The 12,431-nt window shown below is 40.4% G+C and overlaps 1 long non-coding RNA gene across 2 annotated transcripts in view; it reads right to left on the reverse strand.

Moving 5' to 3' along the window:
- Positions 1-12,431, reverse strand: part of LOC115286823 — a 68,709-nt gene that overhangs the window by 17,449 nt on the left and 38,829 nt on the right. The window contains exons 3-4 of one of the 2 annotated variants that reach the window (XR_003906297.1): positions 5,354-5,469; positions 4,127-4,390 (exon numbers count right to left, since the gene is read on the reverse strand). This is a non-coding gene — a long non-coding RNA (uncharacterized LOC115286823). The remainder of the gene's footprint in view (positions 1-4,126; positions 4,391-5,353; positions 5,470-12,431) is intronic. The other variant, XR_003906298.1, reaches the window with a different exon arrangement.

Raw genomic sequence — 12,431 nt, forward strand, 5'->3', positions numbered from 1 at the left:
TCATCAATCTGCAATCAGCTCCCTCTTGCATAGGTACATTCTCTAAGTCTGTCTTAAAATGTCTAATATCCAATCTCTCCTCTCATTTCAGGATTTTCTGTTATTGAATTGAGTGGCAAGAAGTGGCAAATATATTTGATAGTGGAAGACAATACGTCTTGGAAGTCATGATTTCTTACAACATTTAAGAAAGTGGGAAAATAGCATAAACTCTTTCTGGGTAGCTATTATAAAGGTGTTGGGTGTTTGGCCACTTTTTCCTCCCGCAAAACCATTAACAGTTGTGAAGAAAGAGCTCCAGAACCCAAGACTGGCATTTGACCGACAAGCTGAAAGAGACTGGTGGTGAGCATTCACTGGGTGCTCCACCAAAATATTTCCTTTGGGAAAACCAAGACAAGCAAATCAATTAACTTTACAAGAGGAAAGGGAAAAAAAGTCCACTTCTCCCTACGTTTACCTCTGTGAGAATTGAAAAGACTCCAGTTCCAAGAAAATGATTAATTTTTGCAGTGTCAGCATGCTTTTTTACAAACTGAATTTTTATGATACCCTACTCAGTGTTGGAAACATTTTATACTCAAGAGGAAAGTCTAAGGCTTTGCAAAGTGGAGGAACAGTATCATATTTAAACCATTTGATCTGTTTTTAAAAACACTGGGTTTAAGCCTACAGAACAACATTTTTAAAAGTCTTTTAAATAGTCTTTTGCAAGACATCTCATAAACATTGTAATCCTCGTCCGTCTCTCTTTTGTCTTACTTCCTGCCATACTTTGCATGTCCAGGAATATGTGCTGTCCATGAAGTTAGATGCTGGATGTCACATGCACAGCCCACACACATATCAACAAAGACTCCTCATGCCCCAGCATGAACTAATCTGCTGTTCCTTCTTTTGGCAAGAGATGAACAGCCAATGTGATTAAAGGGATGAGAAAGAATTACTGCAAGGAAAGGTTAAAGGAACTGGAGGTGTTTACCTACAGAAGAAAAAAGAGTGACCCAAGCATAGCTCTTCAGTCCATTGAGATTTCTTTTGCAAACATAATAAATAATTAAATAAATCAATGATTTGGTGCCATGTCTACAGAGAACCAGCAAAAGGAAGCACAAGTTTTATCTAGAGAGCTTGCCATTGGACAAAAGAAGGTCTTGGCAAGATTGGAGTGATAAAGCATTGAAAGGACCTCCTCTAGTGGTTATGGAGGAAGTCTCTCTATGAAGCTTTCACAAGAGAAGAGAAGAGCTTGCACAGTTCAGAGAACATCAGCAGCTAAACTGCACAAATGGAGTCGTGTGGCTCAATGACACCAGAGAGAGATGAGTCCGTCCTGTTATAAATGCCTGTGGGAAAGTATTCCCAGGACTTGCCTTGATAATCAATTCTAGTGATTAGCAACCTTTCCTGCCAGAGAGCTCTGCTTTGTAGGATCAACATCCACAAGTTAAGCTTGGATTTCTCCATGGTAGTGAGGACACACAACACAGCCTTGAGGGATCCTCGATTTCCCTGCTGATGAAGTGCCAGCTTGCACCCTGGTATCATGGTATTCTAGCTGGGCTATTCTCTAATGTGGCCATCCTAGGTCCTAGAAGAACCCTTCAAAGAGCACCTGCACCACTCTACTGACAGTGGACACAAGAGGCACATGTTCCCTGGGTAATCTCAGAAGGCATCTGCAGCAAATTCAATTGAACTCAAAAAGTACATTTTTCATGACTGTCTTTGTCCATCTCTAAGATAGCCTCTGGGTAAGAACACAAGAAAAGTATGCCCTGGTATCTGTCTCAAGTCACTACTATATTTTAGGTAAAATTGAGGCATATTCCTATGAAAGAAAGGGAGTTGGACAGCTTTTGTTAAATGACAAGGTGACAGAGTGAATAAGTGATAAAGAAACCGGAAATGACAGGGGCACCTGCGGGCTAGAATGGCTGGGCAAGCCTTCATGCTGGTGATGCTACAAATGTTGGAAAGCTGAGTACACTCCTTAGCTAATTCCAACTATATGCTTCTCAGATTGACTTACACTCTTCTCTCTCTGTGAAGCACATTAACCCATAGCCACAAACAGCCGATCACTCTTGGTTTGTAGGAATTGTCTTACTTCTAAATGTGAACATCTTATACCAGCTGCATTTGTTTTTGCATAGATTTTTAGTGTTTCAGTATTAGTGCTTTTTCATAGAAATCTAAATGGAAAGTGTGGTTTATATAAAGAAGTCCATATGACCTCTAATCCCTGGACTCATACTCAGAAAAGATAAATTAGCCGTGGCCATACTTTTTTTTAAGTCATTCAAAATGTGTTCACTTATCTATTTTTAAAATAAAAGAAAATGTTAATGCTAAAATATATGCACTATCATTTTTAATGATCCTCTGTTTTAAATGACTTAATTCATCAGTCAACTACTTACCCCATAGCATTGGACATGAAGGCTTTTCCTGTCAAAACTTGTATAAAAATCACTGGACCAGAAGGAAAAAGAAATGGATTCTAGCATTTACCTCCATTGGAACTTGGCAAGTCCATTCCTTTCTTGGCCCCAGTTTTCAGTTCCGTAAAAGAACTGGGGTAAAGTAGGTCTCTCTATGGCTCCTTTCATCCTTGGCATTCTAAGAATCAATGATACCAGCTTTCACGAGCCCTCTGTGCATTATAACCCCATAACAAAAACGTGTTAACTGACAATCATTTGTACTTTTGCGGTCCCAACACGGCACATCTTTAAATGTTCTAGGGCTCTGGCACCCTTGGAGCTGTTCCTATTTCTTCCTGTGACTTGACTGCTTTTTCTCAGCAGGAAATATGGTATCCTAATTCTGATCTGCATTTAGTTTGAAACACAATGGAGAGCAAGGTAGGTGAGGAAAAACACACTCCCTACAAATGGAAAATTATAAGAGTTCTTAGGAAGCATTAACTTTTGGGCAAGATGAAATCCTTGATCTTTTGGTATATGCCTCGAGAGGAAACATGAGAAATATGGAAATTCTCACTACATAGAGACAAGATGTGCCTTGCTCAACAAAGAGGCACTACAATACCCTCACCTGGGAAAAAAGAAAAGGATCTGAAAATACAAAAGTAAAATAAGAAAAAATAAAATAAAATAAGAAAGCTACTAAATGCAATTTGATGTCCTGGATTGGATCCTGGAAATACATAGGGACTGAATGGAAAAACTGATGAAAGCTGCATAAATTCTGTAATCTAATTATTGGTAATGTACCAATGGTTAATTTCTTTGTTTTGAGAAATGTATGATGGTGACATAAAGGGAACTTGAGCGTAAGGCATACAGAGTTTTCTTTACCATCTTTCCAATTTTTCTAAAATTCTAAAGTATTCCAAAATTTAAATTTTTTATTAAAAAAATAAAGAAATGAGAAGCACAAAAGACAACAGAGACCTACAGAGAAGAAGCATTTCATGTAGACAGAAAAAGGAGGAAAAATACAGAAAGGGAGACATAAAGAGGGAAAGAACAGAAACAGGGATGTGATGGATTCATTATGAAGAAGTCCAGCTCAATCTTTGTTTTTATTTATCCTTTTTGTAGTCTCGTTATTCTGTGCCTTTAGTGCTCCTTAGCATTAGTCTGCAGGGAGTGGGGTATGAGTGTTTAACAGTTTTCTACAAAAATAATGCACTGGAATAAACACAGTTCCTCCCCTACCCACTTACTACTGACTCAAATCCTACAAGGATGGGAAGAAAATTCTGCAATTTATACTTTGTTTGCACAAAAACAGGATTTAGTAATCAAGGGTAACCCACGATGTTACTCTTGCCCAAACTCTCAACAAGAAAAATTATTTTTCCAGCAAAACTGGAAATCTCCCTGGATCACTCCCACTCCCCACCTCTGATACTGAGTTTCTAAAAAGCGCTTTTTTTTTTTTTTTTTTTTGCTGTCACCCTTAGGTTTGGAGATCACCACCCGCAGCCCCAGGGAGAGGATGTTCAGCCCACTCTCCTACTGACAAGGACCAGAACTGTGTAACTGTTACTTTTTGCTATCTTCTTATTGGAATGACTCCTTTCCAGGATTACACGTGGGCTCAAAGGACATTCCTGAGAGTCATTAAAGCCAAATTTGGGGCACAAAATATTTACCAAAACTTTCACGGTGGTGTGACCATCAGCACAGGAAGCCAGTGACCAAGTAACTCACATGTAGGAAAATTATAGGACATCTATTTTCCATTGAAGAGGAAAGAAATAGTCACAGATGATGCTTCTATGGTTCACTTGCAGACATGGAGTAACAAACACTCATGGGTTCTCCCATCGATACGCTACTGCCCTCTTGGAAAGGTAACTCCTTCCCCCTTTAGGTCTGGGTCTCTCCTTCCATCAAGGACCAGTAGAGCCAAAGTGCTAGGAGTACAAAAAAAAGGAAAAGCTTATCTCAGAAAACACAATCTTAATGGTCCCCAGAGGAAATAAGACCTTCTTTAGGAATTATTATTCATCTTTAGGCTCCGAAATTTTATGCATATTCACATCATATATCCTATAATATTGGCTTAATTAAATCAAAGAGAATCAAACAAAGAATTTGAGTGCTAGAGTTACCACATCATCCAATTCATTCATTATTTGACCACTTAGCCACAAAAATACAGTGAGCATGTACGTGGCACCGTGTGTAGCAGGGGCAGAATGCTCCTCCCCAGCCATTACCACTTACATATGAATCGTGACCATGGACTGCAGAGCCTGGAAAAATGAGCAGGGGACTGCACAGACAGACTGGTGCATGGTGAGGACACCACGCAGACATGTCAGTGATTCCCTGGGGTAAGGCAGCCATGGACAGGAAAGACATACCACACCACCCTCTTAGAACACCTCGAGTGACCCACAGCCAGCGATACAGCTTGTGTTCTAAAATATCAATTCGATGTCATGTAGCTCTCAGACTGTTCACTTCAAAGGAACAGTGAAAGTCTATGCAGTTCAAACTCCAAATTGAAATATGAATAAAGACTTTTACAACTTTTAAGGGTGGCACATGAGCTGCAAAACAAATGGTCTCTTGCTGCACTCCATGTGTCTTTGATATAACAGTTTCTTCATTGGAAATGAAAACGTGATTAATGGTATGAAATGATCATATGTTACCAGGCTCCAGAGAGTCATGAGATGAGAGGAGGAATGAGGGAGAGGGAGAGAGAGAGAGAGAGAGAGAGAGAGAGGGAGGAAGGGAGGGAGAGAGCAAGAGAGAGAAGAAGAACCCTCCCCCTTTTCCCAGGGCTCTCAGAACCCAGCTGTCCCCTAGGGAAGCTGCCTCTGACTATAAAGGCCTCAGTGGCAGTAGGGGTACAGAGGTGAACACACCTGCTTCAGGAAACACACCAGGGCCAGTTTCACAGGTTACTGATCTCCTAAGAGCATCTGGAGGCCCAGCTACTTTGCTGGAGTCGAGGGGGCAATTGGTGGGCTTAATCTCATCCCTAAGGGCAAAATAAAAGTAAGAGGTGATCACTCAGCTACAGAGACAAGAGGAAAATACTCTATTGCCAGTGTGGGTAGAATCCAAGCATTGTAGGCTGGAAGCACATCTGGAAATACAATATAGTCTATTCTTTGTTCTACTCAAAGGCATTTGAAAGAAAAAATAATGTGTTCCTCAAGTTTCACGCCTCTGAGAAAATAGCCCTCTCTATTAGGAACATCATTGTACAAAAAAAAAAAGGCACCCTTGAGATCCATGCCCGATAAGTAATGCCACCTAATAATAAGGTATTGTTGGCTCTCCGGTTCCTAATCTTTTTGAATGGTGTCCAAGACCAGCCTGTCTCAGACTGGATCCCATTCAGTATTAAGACCGTATAGTGAGGTGTTGGCAGGCATACAAAAGGCAAAGGAAAAAGCAATCAGCCACCTCTAGTAACATTTAATCATTTTCATCATCTGAGGAAGCAACTTCTTTTGACCACTTCTGGATATGCAGCCACTCAAACCACTGTATTCAACTAGAAAAGCTAGAGAGAAACATTGTTTCTCATATCAAATATTAGCAAATGTTTAGCATAATTCAAGGGTCAGCAATCTATGACCCAGGATCCTCCCCACTGCCTATTTTTTAAAATAAAGTTTTATTGGAAAACAGGAATGCCCATTCATTGAAAGCATTCACGATACAGTGGCAAACTGAGTAGTGACCACAAAATCCATACAATGCATGGACCCAAAAACACTTAGTATCTGGCCCTTTACAGAGGAAATTTGCAGACCCATGGGTAAGTCATTGCTTGTTCTTCTAAACAAAATTATCTCGATTCTTGAGCTGAGAAAGATATCTCTTGATGGACAAAATAATCTCTGAATGGTCATGGACAGAAATATATTTCTAGAGGTACATGCATTATTCTGCATAACAGAATCAATTCTCAGTATATCCTTCTTCTCTGGTAGAAGCCTATCATTTTGCCATATTGGAGCCAGGGCAAAGTCATGAAGGCACTCAGCATCACATACTATAAACAGAATTGAGCTCTACAGTGGCTCTTATTCAAATAATATTTACTAGCACTGTGGCTTGCTTTCATCGATGTGTGTTTTGCTTCAGAACTAAGTAAAAATCTCATGAAATAATTGTCACTTAGGAATCACCTGAAGATTGTGGAAAGGCCATGATGGTTTTCAATGATTTTTTTAAATTTTAAGCTTTGACTTCCCTTTTTACTTTCAAAAGGGAATGTAAAAAGAATTATAGTCTAACCATCTAAACATCCTTCCCTGAAGACGACATGATCAAGTTGACTCTCCTTTTGACTCAAAAACATTCTTGGTATCTCTCTATATTATCTGTTCCGCTAAAAGAACCTGATGACACATGAATGAAATTAATGATGTCCCAGCCCAATAGTTTCTTTTTCGTTGTTTTTATTTTGCCAAACCAAGTCACTTGGCCTCAGTTACCCAAGTCATGAGAGCTGTGCTCGTACTGGATCCCCTTCGTGTTAATCCCCAAAGCCTCATATCCTGTTTTTCACTCTCTCTTGATTTTAGCAGATGTTGTCTATTAATGTGTCTGAGAGCTTAGGATGTTCCAATCATTGACTAAAGAAACAGGCTATTTTCACTCTGTGTGCTTGCCCACAGTTACTATCCATTTGTCACTTGCAAGAGTGCGACCATTGGGATAAATGAATCACAAATTAGAACATGTGGAGTGACCAGGCCATGAAGATTCAGACTCTAGGGATAAGAAAGCAGCAATGCCACAGCCGTCCCATTGTCCTATCACAATAACTTATAAACTCTCACTTGTCTCAAATGATCCAGGCAAAGTTTCCTTGTTTTTGAAAATCTTCCATCCATCTGACCTTCCTTCTTTGGGTGTCAAAACACAGCATAAATCAAGAGCTAAGCTCTGACCATGTACTGAATGTTGTCTCGTTGGTTGAATGTAAGTTCACTGGGAAAGCTGGTCGAAGCTGAAGCTAGAAATGGTAGAGTGAGCCCTGATCACCTTGTTAAGGCATTTGGTGCTTTTTCCCAAGGCCTCAGAGAGCCAGCAAAAGCATTTAACTAGTCAGGACAATTGGGTTCTGGAGCTCCATTCACTTCTCATTAGCTGGTTGGTTTAGGATATTTGACCAGTTTGTCCTTAAGTTTTAACAGCAGTTGAATGAGGAAAGTAAAAACTACTTTACATGGCTCACAGCATGGTTCAGAGGAGTAAATGAGATGTGTTTACAAAATGTGTATAATGATAAGGTTTAACAATTATCATCATATTCATCATCGTGGACCAAGTTAGCCAGTGAATTTCAACTCATTGAAACCAGATTAGCAGAGGAGACCCAAAATGCCTGGGCTTGATTCCTGGCTCTACTTCTTATTCTGTGGTTTACCTAAGCTTCAACTTTCCCTTTCAAAGAAGCAGATATAATAATAGTACCTACCTACTTCACTACCTACTACACAACAAATACTTAGGGTAGAAATCAAAATAATTCAGGTAAAACATTTAGGACAAGTCTTGACACATGGTAAGAGATAAGGGTTAGCTTTACCATCGCCTTCATTAATAGCTCACAGTGGGAATGTCAGGTGGGCGTGAAGGACAGAGACACGTTACCCCATACACACACCAAGGAGGATGTGCAGAGTCACTCCGTGGAGACATTTTACCAGTCAATAGACGGCTTTCTTAGACTGGTGAGCAGTGTGCCTAGTAGCTGCCTGAAAAACGTTAGTTACTTCACTCAGAAGTACACATTCAACAAACATGTGTTGAGGACCTAACTGATGCCACACAATGTGGGATACAACTGAGGAAGACCATCTAGAATTCAGGTTTTACAAGCCAAACAACAAACTGTGGTAAGTTCAGGGTGCTGAAGGAATTCACAGCAGAGACACCTAATCCATTTCAGGAAGACTGGAAAGGGCTTCTTAGAAGAAATAATGTCTAAGTCAAGATTTGAAGCAGGAAGAGGAATTGGCCATGAAAAGCAGCATGGGAAAGGAAGGGTATTTCATCCGAGGCAACAAGATCTGGAAAGTCCCAGAGGTAAGAGGGATCATGGCAATCCATTGACTAAAATAAAATTAATATGGCTGGAGAGTCAAATATAATGGGGAAACATGGCGGACAGAAAAAGGGGTTCGGTGGCAGGGGGCACTGAATGTACGTTATACATTCTGAAGGCACCAGAATATAAAAGATTTCAAGCGAGGGAAGGTGATATAACCATCATGGCATTTGAAAAAGAAATTCAAACAAATGAGTGGCTATGTGTAGAGAATGAGGCTCTCTAGCTGAGAGATAATCATGACTTCTACTTTCCACCCTGAACAATCAGCCATTAAAAGGCAGGGGCAAATCGGTTTGAGATATCCAAGGACATGGGGAATGGTGAGCGACTGAGGAGTAAGCCACAGTTCCTAAGAGTGGAGGAGAATTTTGTTCTTATCCTTGAGTTTCAGTCATGCTCAGTGATCACGAACCATAGCTTTCCAATTTATAACAACAGCATGTGACAGGGATTCAAAAATTACACAAATTTATGGGCTTGCCATTCTTCCTGCCTCCAACACCCTCACCTGCCTTTGAAAAAAAAATAGGTTCTTGCTTTTATGCTCAGCTTTTATAACCTTCTTTGCTGCAAAGAATGTAGAAAAAAGCTCCAACACAAAAATTGAAAGATATGGAGACACGAAGTTGATTTACCTAATAAATAATTGATCCAGAAAGAGGAGGAAAGGGGCAAGAACAAACACACAACTGTGTTTGCAAAAGTTTGGGAAAGCTTAACGTAGAGAGGTATTTCAGTGTGCAGGAAAGGGTAGGAGACACTCGGGACAAGATAATTGAGGGGAAACATATTAAGAAAGTTTCCTTTCTTATAAATGATGTAATTGCATAAAAGTGCAGTAAGATGTAAACTGTTTTCTGGTTATTTTGAAGACAGGACAGGCCCTTCTCTTGCTGTAACACCATGCTGAAGTGGGACCACAAGACTCCTAGGCTACTCCAAAGCTTACTATGTAATGAGGAGGCTTCCCCAAAACTGAGAGATCCATTTCCAAGGACAGTCTGTTTAGAATTCATACTCAGGATGAAAGATAAGAGGAAAGAATGAAGAACCCATTTTTTTCCACATCCACATGCATAGGATATAAAGAATTTTGGCAGACACTGTTTTTTTTTCCCTTCCAGTTTATGCTCACTTAATAGTATTTAATAAGAAAGGTTTTGGGAAAGATGAATGAAAAAGAAGCTCCAAGGAAAGAATGTGGGCCTGGAAAACCCTGAGCAGCGACACTGGGAAGGAAGAGACTTGATGGTAGAATCATTATCTGGTCAGAACAGAGCAGGGGAGGAACTTGTGTTCTTTTGCTGCTTAAAATATTTCACATGAACGAATCAACCATGGAAGCTAAATCAAACCGTTTAACAGATGAGAATAAGATATCTAAAGACCACAGAAATGAGAGAAAATTACTGCTTTAATTGACAAAAAAAATGTAACTGTAATTTATAAGGAAACCAAGTGTATGTTTACCTCTTATTATCAGAAAGCAATTATCCCAAGCAAACAAGTGCTCAGCCTGTTTGAAAGTGAAGAGTGTTTGGGAGCCTAATAATCCAGGCAAGCCAAGGCATTTGAAGGTGCAAGGCAAGAACAGAGGTTTATGGGGGTTTTTTCTTTAGGAACTTTTGTTAATGTTTATTCATTTTTGTTTTGGTTTCTTTGGGGGGGCACTCAAGTGTTTATTTTTATTTTTTATTTATAGTTTATTGTCAAGTTGGTTTCCATATAACACCCAGTGCTCTTCCCCACAAGTGCCCTCCTCCATGACCATCACATTTTTTTTAATGTTGATTTATTTTTAAGAGAGAGAGAAAGAGTGCGAGCAGGGGAGGGGCAGAGAGAGAGGGAGACACAGAAACTGAAATAGGCTCCAGGCTCTGAGCTGTCAACACAAAGCCCTACGCCAGGCTTGAACTCGCCGAGCCACGAGATCAGGACCTGAGCCGAAGCTGGACGTTTAACCGACTGAGCCACCAGGCGCCCCAAGAACAGGGCTTTTCTTTGCAAAATTATGTTTTTGAGTCTGAAGTTCAATCTTACATTGTTTACATAGCTCGGGATGTTTTGTTATTTTCATTCTAAAAGCAATAATGAGCTTATCTCTGAACAAACATTTTATCTAGTCTGTTGCACAGGAAATGGAAAATTGAGTGTAACTGAGAATGTGGTATACAGCTTTCACTTTGCCACCAAATGGCTAGCAGCCTGTATTTTCATTCTAGATCCGGAAAGGGGGAAATTTATGGGAAAAGGGAAATCGTGTGTGTATATTTGGATTCTAGATCTTCATTCACCATCCACGTTTATGGAAAAGCTGAGATATTCTATTTTTAAACCTTGACATTCAGCTATAAAGGAAAATCAATTTTGAATGTGCATCATTGGAAGAGAGTTTCTCCAATTTGTTCCATAGGCTAAGATCTAATTACCAGTCCCACGCGGGTTGGCACCATTTATCGAGATGCCACATTGAGACACAGACCCTGATTTACAAATATCAAAACAAACAGCATGTGTGGTCTTACTCATTCAGCAGGATATGCCAATACATGCACACACAGGGAACTCTTTCCTCCCCACAGCCTCAAAGAAGGGTGGAAAAATTAGGATCTAATCCCTGCAAGGTTGCAATCCTGGCAACTGAGGGAGCTGCAGGATGCAGAATGCTGGAGCGATTACCAGGGACTCAATCCAGCATCGCCATAAGAAGATGCAGATGGTGGGGCGCCTGGGTGGCTCAGTCGGTTAAGCCTCTGGCTTCGGCTCAGGTCAGATCTCACATTTGTGTGGGTTCGAGCCCTGCGTCAGGCTCTGTGCTGACAGCCAGCTCAGAGCCTGGAGCCTGCTTCAGATTCTGTGTCTCCTTCTCTCTCTGCCCCTCCCCCTCTCATGCTTTGTCTCTCTCTGTATCAAAAATAAATAAAACATTAAAAAAAAAAGAAGATGCAGATGGTTATTAATCTGTATGTGCTAAAGACACACAGTGCTTCTCTCCAATCCCCTACTGCCAAGAATGGAGAATCCGAATCAACAATAGGGTCATATAGAGTAGTCATTTCAGTCCATTTTCATTAGTAAATGATTATCTCAACTTTGTAAAACAAAGATGGCAAATAAATTACCGTGTATGTGTGTGTGTGTGTGTGTGTGTGTGTGTGTGTATGTGTGTGTGTGTGTGTGTGTGTGTGTGTATGTAGTTACGTAGTGTGTATGTAAACTGAGTAAGGTCAGCTGCCCTTCCATAAATTTCCTGGACTATTAATGAGCACCCAAAAGCAGGAGGACAAATTCCCAGTCCAGTGGCTTGTCCCATTAGACCATGGAGTTTCCCATGGCCACAGCTCCAGAAAGGGCTACACCAGTGTCCTCCAGTTGCAAATCCCTATTATATAGTCCTAATCTGCACTGCAGCTTAGCAGGGAGTTAAATCATTTCTTTGGTGGTCATTAAGCAAAACAGAGAATCCCTCTCACACACACCCAGGTATTACTTTTAAGCCCAATAACAACCATACACTGATAATCTGCTTATCTGTTAGAAGCTGTGAAAATACACATCACCAAATAATCACTTGCCATTTCATAGACATTCTCAAAAGGCTGGTATTCATCCTGTCACACCGTCTTATGTGTGGATGAAGTAGGGCCTGGGAATGGTCTCGAGGAGCCATTAACTTCTGGGGACCTCTAGATTAGTAGAGATACCAACCAGGAAAAGTTGGATTATTCTAAAGCCAGAGTATACTTATAATTACCCACCAAAGCCAAATGTAAATTCTAAGTCAGTGAGTTTAAACCTCTTCTGTAAATCCTTTAATAATTATCTTCCTGGATCCATCATGCAGTTGGAAAGGGCTTTCCATCATA

Source organism: Suricata suricatta, chromosome 3 (genome assembly GCF_006229205.1).
Source record: "Suricata suricatta isolate VVHF042 chromosome 3, meerkat_22Aug2017_6uvM2_HiC, whole genome shotgun sequence".
Classification (NCBI taxonomy): Eukaryota; Metazoa; Chordata; class Mammalia; order Carnivora; family Herpestidae; genus Suricata; species Suricata suricatta.